Here is a 10160-nt window from a genome sequence, read left to right on the forward strand (position 1 = left end):
GTAGGGAAGGATCTGCTTCCCAGCTCACATGAGCCGAAAAATTAATTACAACACTCTGGGCCTTACACAATGTCATGTATGAATAATTAGTTTAGGACAATGTGATCACATTCTGTTTTTGCTCTAAAATGTATCTTAATAACATGAAGATACATTGCCAATCACTAACTGCCCTTTTTTTCTGCATTATTTCCTAAAACAGGGAGGATTAACTTGAAGCTGCACGGATCTACAATGAAGAGGGATACTTGCCATGAGCTTCACTTTCTCTTTTTCTCCAAGACTGTCTGACTGGTCTATTCTGTCTCCTGACCTTGCAGAGCCTACACTTGCCACAGCCCCGCTCAGTTCCACCTGAACACCAGCCCGTTCTCTATGAGGTCATGTCCTTGCAGTACGTGCTTAAACGAACGAACAGCAATGAGCTCAGGTGAGAAACACTCAGTTTCAAAATCTGGGGTGCCCGAGAAAGACCCCCCAGCATGCCCAAGAAAGCACATTTCCACTTCAATTTGAATTGCAGACAATTTGTTTAAAGTATTAGCCAAATTCTGCATGGAACAGAAATACACTTATGCATTTTTTTTTACCTCTAATTTTAATTCAGCTGAGGATCCTGTACTTCTATTTGCTAAATCTGGCAACTTTATCAGGACTTCCTGTTCATCAGATACATACACAACCTCCTAGTTATCACAGGTGGCAGTTTTGTCACTTGTTTCATAGCTTAGGAGTGGAAGATTTACAGCACCGTCTGATTCATGGTGATTCCTGGCAGCAGAGGCCGTGGATAAAGGTCGAGGTCACATAGCACAACACATTTAAAGCTTTTGCTAAGACGCAGAATAAGTCACGATCATCCATGCTTACATCTGCAGTTATAATAAACATAGCATTATTTTCTTTGCTCACCATAAGTGCTTTTATTATAAATTGTATTATTTATCAATCTATTGTGTAACTTTTTTACAATATATCTTTTAAGATTTTTTCATCTCAGTACTAAAAGTGTTATAAATTATTCAATATTTATTTGTATTATTTTCACTCATCATAGACGCTTTCTTATTTACATTTTATAATTTGTTTTCTTGCAACTATTCAGTTTTTAAAAGTAGATTCTACTTAAATTCTTACTTTTGTAATCACCTAATGATCTAAACTTGGCTGTATATTTATAACTTTTTAAGTTAAAATTAGAAGCATTGTATCACTACTGATTTATATTTGGTTAAAGAGATATCTTATATATTAAACATCAGTGAATATAGAATAAAATATATAGTATATGACTTTCAGTATGTTTATTATACTAAACATGTTTACTACATGGGTATATTTAATATATATGTAAGATATATATATATATACAGTACCTCTATAAGTAAAATTAAATTAGTCATCAATGTAATCATTACAAAGATTTTTTTATTTTGGAAAAATTGACTCAAGGAGACATTTCCTACATGCATGGTGCTGTTACAAATAGTAAATCAAGTGACTATCAGCTCAGTTCCAGTGATTGAGCTAAAAAGGGTCAAAGTAAATCAACCTTTCAAAAATAATCATGTGGACCGAATTTCATTCCATCTCTCTTGCTGGGATTTTTTGATCGAGCTTAATATATCAAGAACAGGAAAGTGTTTTCATATTTAGATTATTCACACAATTAATTCAATCTGAATTCAGATGCATTTTAGAAAGCACTCCAGCATGTAAAAATGCCAGGACATGACATTGCTTCTCTGGTGGCTCATCGGGTCCCGCTGCTGTAATAACAGGGAGGACGGCACCCAGCAGACCTCCTCTGCAGCCATGAATGACAGCCGCCAAGCAGGCTCCGACCACTGGGGCTAGGTCTGAAGCCCACGTAGCCTGGCTGGATATACTTAGCTTTTCTAGTGTCAGTTATTTAATTTAAACGTTTTATTTCTGAATCATTCTACTATGTTTTAAGGGAACTCCTGAAAAGATCAGAAATATCTGACCATCACAAAGACATAAAAAGAGCTGAGAGAGCAATACATTTTTTTATCTAATCTCAGATTCCACGTTTACATCTTTTCAACTAAAAAGAATAAACCTAGTCTATCCAAACAAAATTAAGAGGACATAGTTTCAGCCTAAAGTCTCTGGAAGATCCTCAGGGACAGCACCCAACCTTCAACCTGTTTACTTTCCCTTTTTGAATTTGACACAGATCAAGTGGAAGATTGGGAGAGCACATTAAAATTAATCAATTAAAATAAATAAATTAAATAAACACACAAACCTGATCTCAGGCATTTGAAAATTAATCAGCAAGAAGATGTAATTTGCTCGAAGTGCGTTGTGGACTCTACAAAAGTATAAGCGCAGAACACCCGTAGGCACTTGTTTCCACCTCGTGACTGTACAGTGGGGTTTGCAGACCCCTTTGTCCTAAGTTACTTGTGGGTGGAGGGCGGGGAGGACGCCGGAGTTCACCCTTGGCTGTCCGTGATGCCCATGAGTGGGAAAGGCAGTTCAGGGTGCTGGCGGTAGGGAGACCTGGAACTCCTGAATCCTGCCCTCTTCTCATGGCCAATGTGAAGGAAACACGGAGAATTACGGACCCTCGGAAGACAGACCTACTGATGGGGGACACACTACTCCATGAGGCAAACCTCAAAAAAGTCCCAAGACCTATTCCTAGGAATCTGGGCTGGACCGTGTGGGTAACGTATGTGCCTGGAATCAGGCAGCCCCTGGACTGCCTACCTCACACCTCCCCTGCAGGCTGGCCAAGGTGCCAGAACTTCGATCACTCTGCTGGCAATGGAGAGCCAGTCCCAGCCGAGGGGCTGACAGAGAGGGGCTGACAGAGAAAGTCCCCAGTAGCCAAAGATGCAAAGAGTTAAGCAATGAAATAGAAAAGCATGGATTTATAACCCAAAGTAAAAAATAAATATCCACATGTTGCAACTGGGATAAATAATTGAATAAATAAATAAATGGAGGAGAAAGTGATTGATACCTTCTTTGTCTTTTTTTGTGTGTGCAAAACTCCAAATAACGTATGCAGATACTCCATCCACAAAGACCAGGGACGTAAGCATGGCTGCTCTAGTTGCTTCCTTCTCAAGAGCAGAGCACAGGAGGTTATTGCTGGCTGTGTTCCCACCCCTTCCCTGCAATTACTGAATCTTTGGCATGAAGGATAAGGAAGAGAAGCTACAGAAGATGCATGTGCTGCCCAGGAAACTGGTACCAGGTACCACCCCTGCCTCAAGCAGGAAGCTGTGCCTTTGTTTATAGCTCTGGCAGAGTGAAAGCTCCGTGCCATAATCTCCCATGTTCATATTCAGTCGTCATTAATCCAAAACACCCACATTAAAGAGAGTAGGCCACTTTGGTTATTTCTAATGAATAGGCTATACACTACTGCTTTAATAGTAGCATATACACCACATAGGTTAGGTCCTGGTGAGCCATCACTTTTTTTTTTAAGAGTTATTTTGCTGTAGGACATGTGTGCTTTCCAGATAAATAAAGCAAGAAATCACCCCCTGGGGAGAGATGACCATGCCACAATCCCTTCTCCATTCTCCTCTCTGGATTTTAAGCACGTGAATTTAAGCTGATGGATCTGAGACTTGAACCATGGTTGACTACATAGGAGTCCAGCAATGTAACCATTGCACCATCTTCTGGTCCCTGAGGCAGCACTTTTAGTAGCTAGTAACCAGTAGCCTGAAATTAGGCTGTTGTCCCTTGGAATTGAGCATATGCAATGACTGGGCTTCTTACAGCCAGGAAAGCCTTTGGCCTCAGCCACTCCACTTGGACTGATTGGACTAGAAGTGCCTCCAGCTGAACAGGATGATGTGGCTTTCTTTTGGGACAATGACATTGGCTAGAGATATTCTGCTTGGCTTTTTCTCAGATGGGCATCTTGATTTTTCACGTGCAATCTCTCAGAATTATTAGGTTGTCAGGAAAGTCATGATGTGTTTTTATGTTTTTCTCTGCAAAAATGTGTCATGACTTTCTTGACAACCTACTTATAGTTTAATTACCTTAATGAATATTCAAGATATTATCATACTTGACAAACAATTTAATCTGTTAAAGTGCTTTTGTAGCTATTACCAAGGACTGGCAACATTGCAGCAGAGTGCAAGAGTGAAAGAATCCACCCACTTTACTTGTAAGATACAAAGGTACAGAAGACATAGAAGGGAGACAGGAGACAGAGAATGAACAGTACCACCTTAGGAACTGTCAGATGTAGCCCTGGCACCTTGTACAGTGAGCCAGGTTGGCAGAGGTCAAGAGATGGTAGAGGGGCAAAGCACCCTGGAGCCTGGCATAAAGCTCTACAAAGAGTTAAAGCATTCATGCTCTGGACGTGCACAGCCAGTGAACAGAGGTCCCCAGATGTCCTTCCACAGTGTACACATGTCACCTCTGAAACCAACAGACTCCAGTTGCCCTTGGTCCTATCCTCTGGGGAAAATTCTACTCTTGAAAGATTCTTTAACATTGCTTATTACTTGGGAATCCTCAGCCCCATCTGTCAAAGTCCGGCTTGCCTCAGGTAGCTTGGTCTTTTCTGTATCTACCCAGTCTTCTGCTCGCATCTGGGGGACTGGTAGGCCTTGACACTACACAGCTGGGGTGTGGATGAGCCAAGCCTGAACCTCAGATTTTTTGTTCCTCCCAGGTTGGAATGGACAAGCAGAAACCTCACTCACGTCTCTTTGTTTGACATTTGCATTATACTCACAGTTCCAATTCCTCGTGTTTTACTTTTTTCTGTTACATTTTTGTTTGTTCTGTAGATGTTTTTAAAAACATGAATAAACCCATCTGTCATCTCCCTTGTGGCTTCTTACCAATGATTAGAAAGGCCTTCCCCATTTCAAGATTAATTTTAACAACATGGTTTTCTAATGCGTTTGCGGTTTTAAATTTAAAGTGACTTTTGTTACTCCTATCATTTATTTTTATATAAGTGGTAAGGTGGGTGGAGCTCAATTTTTATTTTGAGAGATTTAGGAAATTGTCTTGATCATGTTTATTAAATGATCCACTGATTTAAAAAGGTAATTTTATTTTTTCAAAATGTTTATATGTTTTAAAGTTTATTTCTAGATTCCAGATTATATTATTATTATTATCAATTTTATTGATTTCTCAGTCTCCTTATACACTGTGTATTTAATGTCTGATAGAATTAGTACAACTTTATTACTCTTGCTTTGGAAGTGCCCTACCTCTTCTTTTTTAACTATTCATTAAATTTATTTATTATTATTATTTTTAATTTGCTACATGGCATGTGCACTCACCAGAGAGAGAGAGAAAGAGAGGGAAAGTGAGAAAGCAAGTTGTCAGGTCCAGGACTTAACTCGTGTCAGTCATGTGAGAGTCCAGCACCTTAACTACCGTGTCACCTGCTGTCCTCCCACTCTTTCAGACTTCTTTTTCTAAAAAAGACCCTTTAGATTCACCTCCTGTATATGCAAAGCAATCATATTCATACACATATTGATTTCTACTGTGTTGTGTGTAGACTAATTTATGAAAATTGGGTTCTTACCAGTTTCTTCATGTTTTCTATCAGTGTGTGCATGTGTATGTGTGTGTGTGTGTGTGTGTGTGTATGTGTGTGTGTCTGGTGTTTTAGACAGGTCCCCCCGTGTCGTGATCCTCCTGCATAAGCTTCTCAAGTAGCTAGAATCACAGTCATGCAGCAACAAATACAGGGGTTTTTTTAGGGTGAACTGGGAATTGAACCTGGGCCTCCCATCTGGCCCCAGCCTCTTCCAGAGCAGAATCCAGTGCGTGCCACTCTGGCTGGGACATATCTAAACATTTAATCCAAGAGTAAAATATACATTTCCCTTTATGAACTGCCGTGTCCTTTGGCGGCATTTTCAGGTTTTGATCGTCTACACTGTGTACAAGCTCTGGAAAGTGTACACTGAGTTATTCATGTTTCCCATATTTTCCTAAATAGGATCCATAATGCTTTAGAGGTAGTTGGTGGGAGTTCTCCAGGGCATCCTAAATCCTGAGGCTGCTTCCCACCACTTTCTTTTGTTAATTAGAAATGATTAATTTTTAAGGGATTTTGTCATAGGACATACATGCTCAAGAGAGAGAGAGAGAGAAGAAAAGTGAGAAATCAACCCTCAGGAGGGATGGCCATGCCGTGGCCCCTTCTCCTCTTGTGATTTTGGGTGCACACACACACACACACACATACATCCTGTGTGAGTTTTAAGCTGCTGAAACATTGAACAAGTAGTTCAATGTTTGGTTAAGCTTTACATTAATTTTCTACTCATAGTTTACTGGAATCTATAAATTATCTTTCCTAAAGTTTATTTTTTTATTTAGTCCTGCCATGAGATAGAGAAACAGAGAGAGATAGAGAGACAGAGAAACAGGTGCCCCTAATCCTACCTCAGCCCACCTGGATTGCAGGCAGGTGCGTGGTGTGTACAGGGAGGCTTAGGATGTGAACCTGAGGTCTCACGTGGCTCAGCACCTCCGAGCACTGTGTCACTGCTGCTCCACTTTGGCTGTCTCTATGATTTTAGGGCTTTTATTGGATTATTGGGGGGGAGGCGGATGGTATTGCCATTGAGTGCGTGCACTCACCCCAAAGAGACAGAGACAGTGAGAGGAAAAGTGAGACGTGACCCCCAAGGGGAATGGCTCCTCCATTTTCCTCTCAGGATTTGGGGCATACACATGCATGTCCAGCATGATTTTCAAGCCACCAGGTCTGAGACTTGAACCACAGTCGGCCATGTGGGAGTCCAGGGCCTTAACCACCAGGCCGCCTGCCGGCCCCTTATTAATTTTTTCATATTGACTCTTTAGACACTCCTGTCTCTCCTGGCTGCTCAGACCTGACACACATCACTCCTTTGTGTGTTTCCCAATACATTTGCAGCATGGACGTCTTTGTACTCTGGCAATTATTATCTTTATACACTGGTTTATGAGATTATCTCTTACTTTTGCTACGTAAATGAGCAAATTGGAATTCACTGACAAATTATTACTGTGTTTCCTAGTCCTTCCCTAACTCAAAGGGTATTGTTAGAATTAATTCATTCCACATAAATACTAAGGATTAGGGCAAGTCTTCATCTCATTAATATTCAAAAATGGATAGATTATAAACTAAGAATGGTAAGTGCAGCTGTATGCTTCAAGAACTGACATTGTATCTATGAAGCGGATACCTAAACTTTCTATAAATGATGTAGATTAATAAACAAGGACACGGTTTAGAGGGGAAAAAAGTCAAAGAGTATGCATTAATGCAAGCTCTGCTTTTGCAAAAGAGAGAACACAGCCAAAAGATATGTGAGTGTTCGCGAATTAGCATTTACTTATAAACTTAACATTCCAGCAGCTTGACGCATAGACATTTCTTCATGGTGTGCAGGGTTTCAGGAAGACTAGCAGAGGCCACTCCAGTCCTTCCTCCTCCATGAAGGATTTGCACCACTATGACAGCTGAAGATCAGGACATGGACCACCAGGGTCTGGGAAGCTGCTCCTAGCCACGTCAGCCTGCAGCTGGTCTTTGAAACTGTGCTGGAGGGGCCAGCCAGTGGTGCACCAGCTAAGACACGGGACTCCCACATCCAACTATGGTTCGAGCTCTGGACTCGGCAGCTGAAAACTCACACAGGATGTATGTGTGTGTGTGCACCCAAAAACACAAGAGAAGAAGGGGCTGTGGCATGGCCATCCCTCCTGGGGGTTGATTTCTCACTTTTCCTCTCTCTCTCTCTTGAGCATGTATGTCCTATGACAAAATCCCTTAAAAAATTAATCATTTCTAATTAACAAAAGAAAATGGTGGGAAGCAGCCTCAGGATTTAGGATGCCCTGGAGAGCTCCCACCAACTACCTCTTCAATGTCAACCAAGTGGGTGGGTCAGGAAGGCATAGGAGCCCTGGCATCCGACCAGAGCTCAGCTGGCACTGAACTCCTCTCTACCAAATTCTAATCCGAAGTCATAGGAAAGGGGTTCTGGGCATGGCATTTCTTGTTCTTGCTGGGAGCGTGGAGAGTCCTTGTACAGGGACTGGTGCTGGTGAGGTGGCCAAAGGCGGGCTATAAACTCACTCTGTGTGGGATAAGGGTGGTCCTGCTGGGGTGCAGCTTCACATGCTGACTCGGCACCCATGTTCTCCCGTGTCTCCAGCAGCCCCTCGGGCCCCGAGTCTCTGCATCGCCAGCGCAGGGTTGTCGGGAGAACAGAGTGACACGTGCTTCAGTGGCCGGGTCCAGGGCTGACCACATCCCGTCTGCTCACCAGCACACAGGCAGGGGTACAGCAATGGGTCCGTGCCCCCATTCAGCTATGAGAGGGGCTTAGAGGCGTGGTCCCTGGTGAATAAGCTACTCCCAGAGGTCACCCACGTGATGGGACAGGAAGGGCCATTCTGGAAAACAGAGTTAAAAAAAAAATTAAAAATAAAAGTTTAAATCCACTTTGATAATTAAGAAATAATTCTGAGATCGGTGTGCAACAGGAATCAGTCCACAACATAGTGTCATGCCTAACACTGCGGCTCCCGCTTCCTGTTTGTTAACTTGTAACTTTTCCGCACGGAACTACTACAGCATCTGCTGTCTTCCATAGTTACTGTTCATGCTGACCATTGACCTGTGAGAACCGACTTCATCATTCTGGGACTTTTGCAGTGTCTCGCCTCAGAAAAGGTGATGCAGAGGCCTTGAAATATACGCTGAAACACACCTCTTTTCTTTTAGAGGTCTTTGCTTTAGGGCACGTGCACTTGCCAGGGAGAGAGAGGGAGAGACAGACAGTGAGAGGGAAAGTGGGAAATCACCCCACAGGGGATGCCATGCCGCAATCCCTTCTCCACTTCTTCCCAGGATCTTGGGCACGCAGATGCACCCACATGATTCCGAAGCTACTGGGTACAGGACTTGAGCTGCAGCTGGCCATGTGGGAATCCAGTGACATAACTCCTGGCCCTAGAAATACACTGAGTATACAAAGGTAGAAGAGACATTCTTCAATTTCTCTGACACACAGGCAATGTTTATTTAAAGATCTACAAATAAGTATATTCCCATCTGTGACTACTACAGGAGAGTCTTGGCTTACACTATTTAAAATAGATTTGGTTCCCAGTGTTCCGTTAGAAACATCTAAGCCTCAGGACAGCTGGTGGCCTGGTGGTTAAGGTAACTAGATCTCACACGGCTGACTACATGGTTCGAGTCCTGGACCTGGCAGCTTGAAGAAAAATACTGGGAGTGTGCATGTACTTGCCTGGAATCTGGATAGAAGAGCTCCCAGCATGACAGCCCCCTGAGAGGGTCTTCTCCCTCTCTCTCGCTCCCTCTCTCTGGCATGTGCACACGCCCTCTGGCAAATTGAATAACAAAAGATTAATCATCAAAGAGAAAATAAACAAATTTTTCCCATCCAACTTCTATTTAGGTCAGTTAACCAAGCGAGTTTGAAGAGTTAACTTAAGCTAGGAAAGCGACAAAACTTTTATCACCAAAAGCAATGTAACTGAATATAAAATTAATAAATATTTACTTTATTGCTTTTGGCCTAGAACTTCCAAAGCCGAATATTTTTACCTCTTGCACTTAACGATGTGTGGCACGTTTACTTCAAGGAAAGTATAAAACAGCAGAGAGGCTGTTTGCTGTGAGAACGCTGAGCAATGCAGATGATCAAAGGAATCTTACAGGTGCACCAGCGTAAGAATTCAGTTATCTGCTCTTCCTTTATAATTCCTGAAATTCTAACAAGATTCACATCACTCTCATTATCCAGTCATCCACAAGTGTATTTTAATTTATTAAGTTAGAAAAGCATAAGAGGCTGGGACCAGCCGATAATGTAATAGTTACATTGCTGGACGCTGAATTCCTCCTTAGTCAACTGTGGTTTGAGTCCTGGACGCAGTGGCTTAAAACTCACACCGGGGGCATGTGTGTGCGTGCCCAAAATTCTAAGAGGAGAATGAAGAGAAGGGATTGCAGCGTGGCCATCCTCCCAGAGGGTGATTTCTCACTTTCTGTCTCTCTGTCTCTCTGTCTCACATATGTGCCCTATAACAAAAACTCACTCAAAAAAAAAAAAAAAAAGAAAATTATAAGAAGCTTTACAAAGGAA

Source organism: Tupaia chinensis, unplaced genomic scaffold, assembly GCF_000334495.1.
Source record: "Tupaia chinensis unplaced genomic scaffold, TupChi_1.0 Scaffold000096_1, whole genome shotgun sequence".
Lineage (NCBI taxonomy): Eukaryota > Metazoa > Chordata > Mammalia > Scandentia > Tupaiidae > Tupaia > Tupaia belangeri.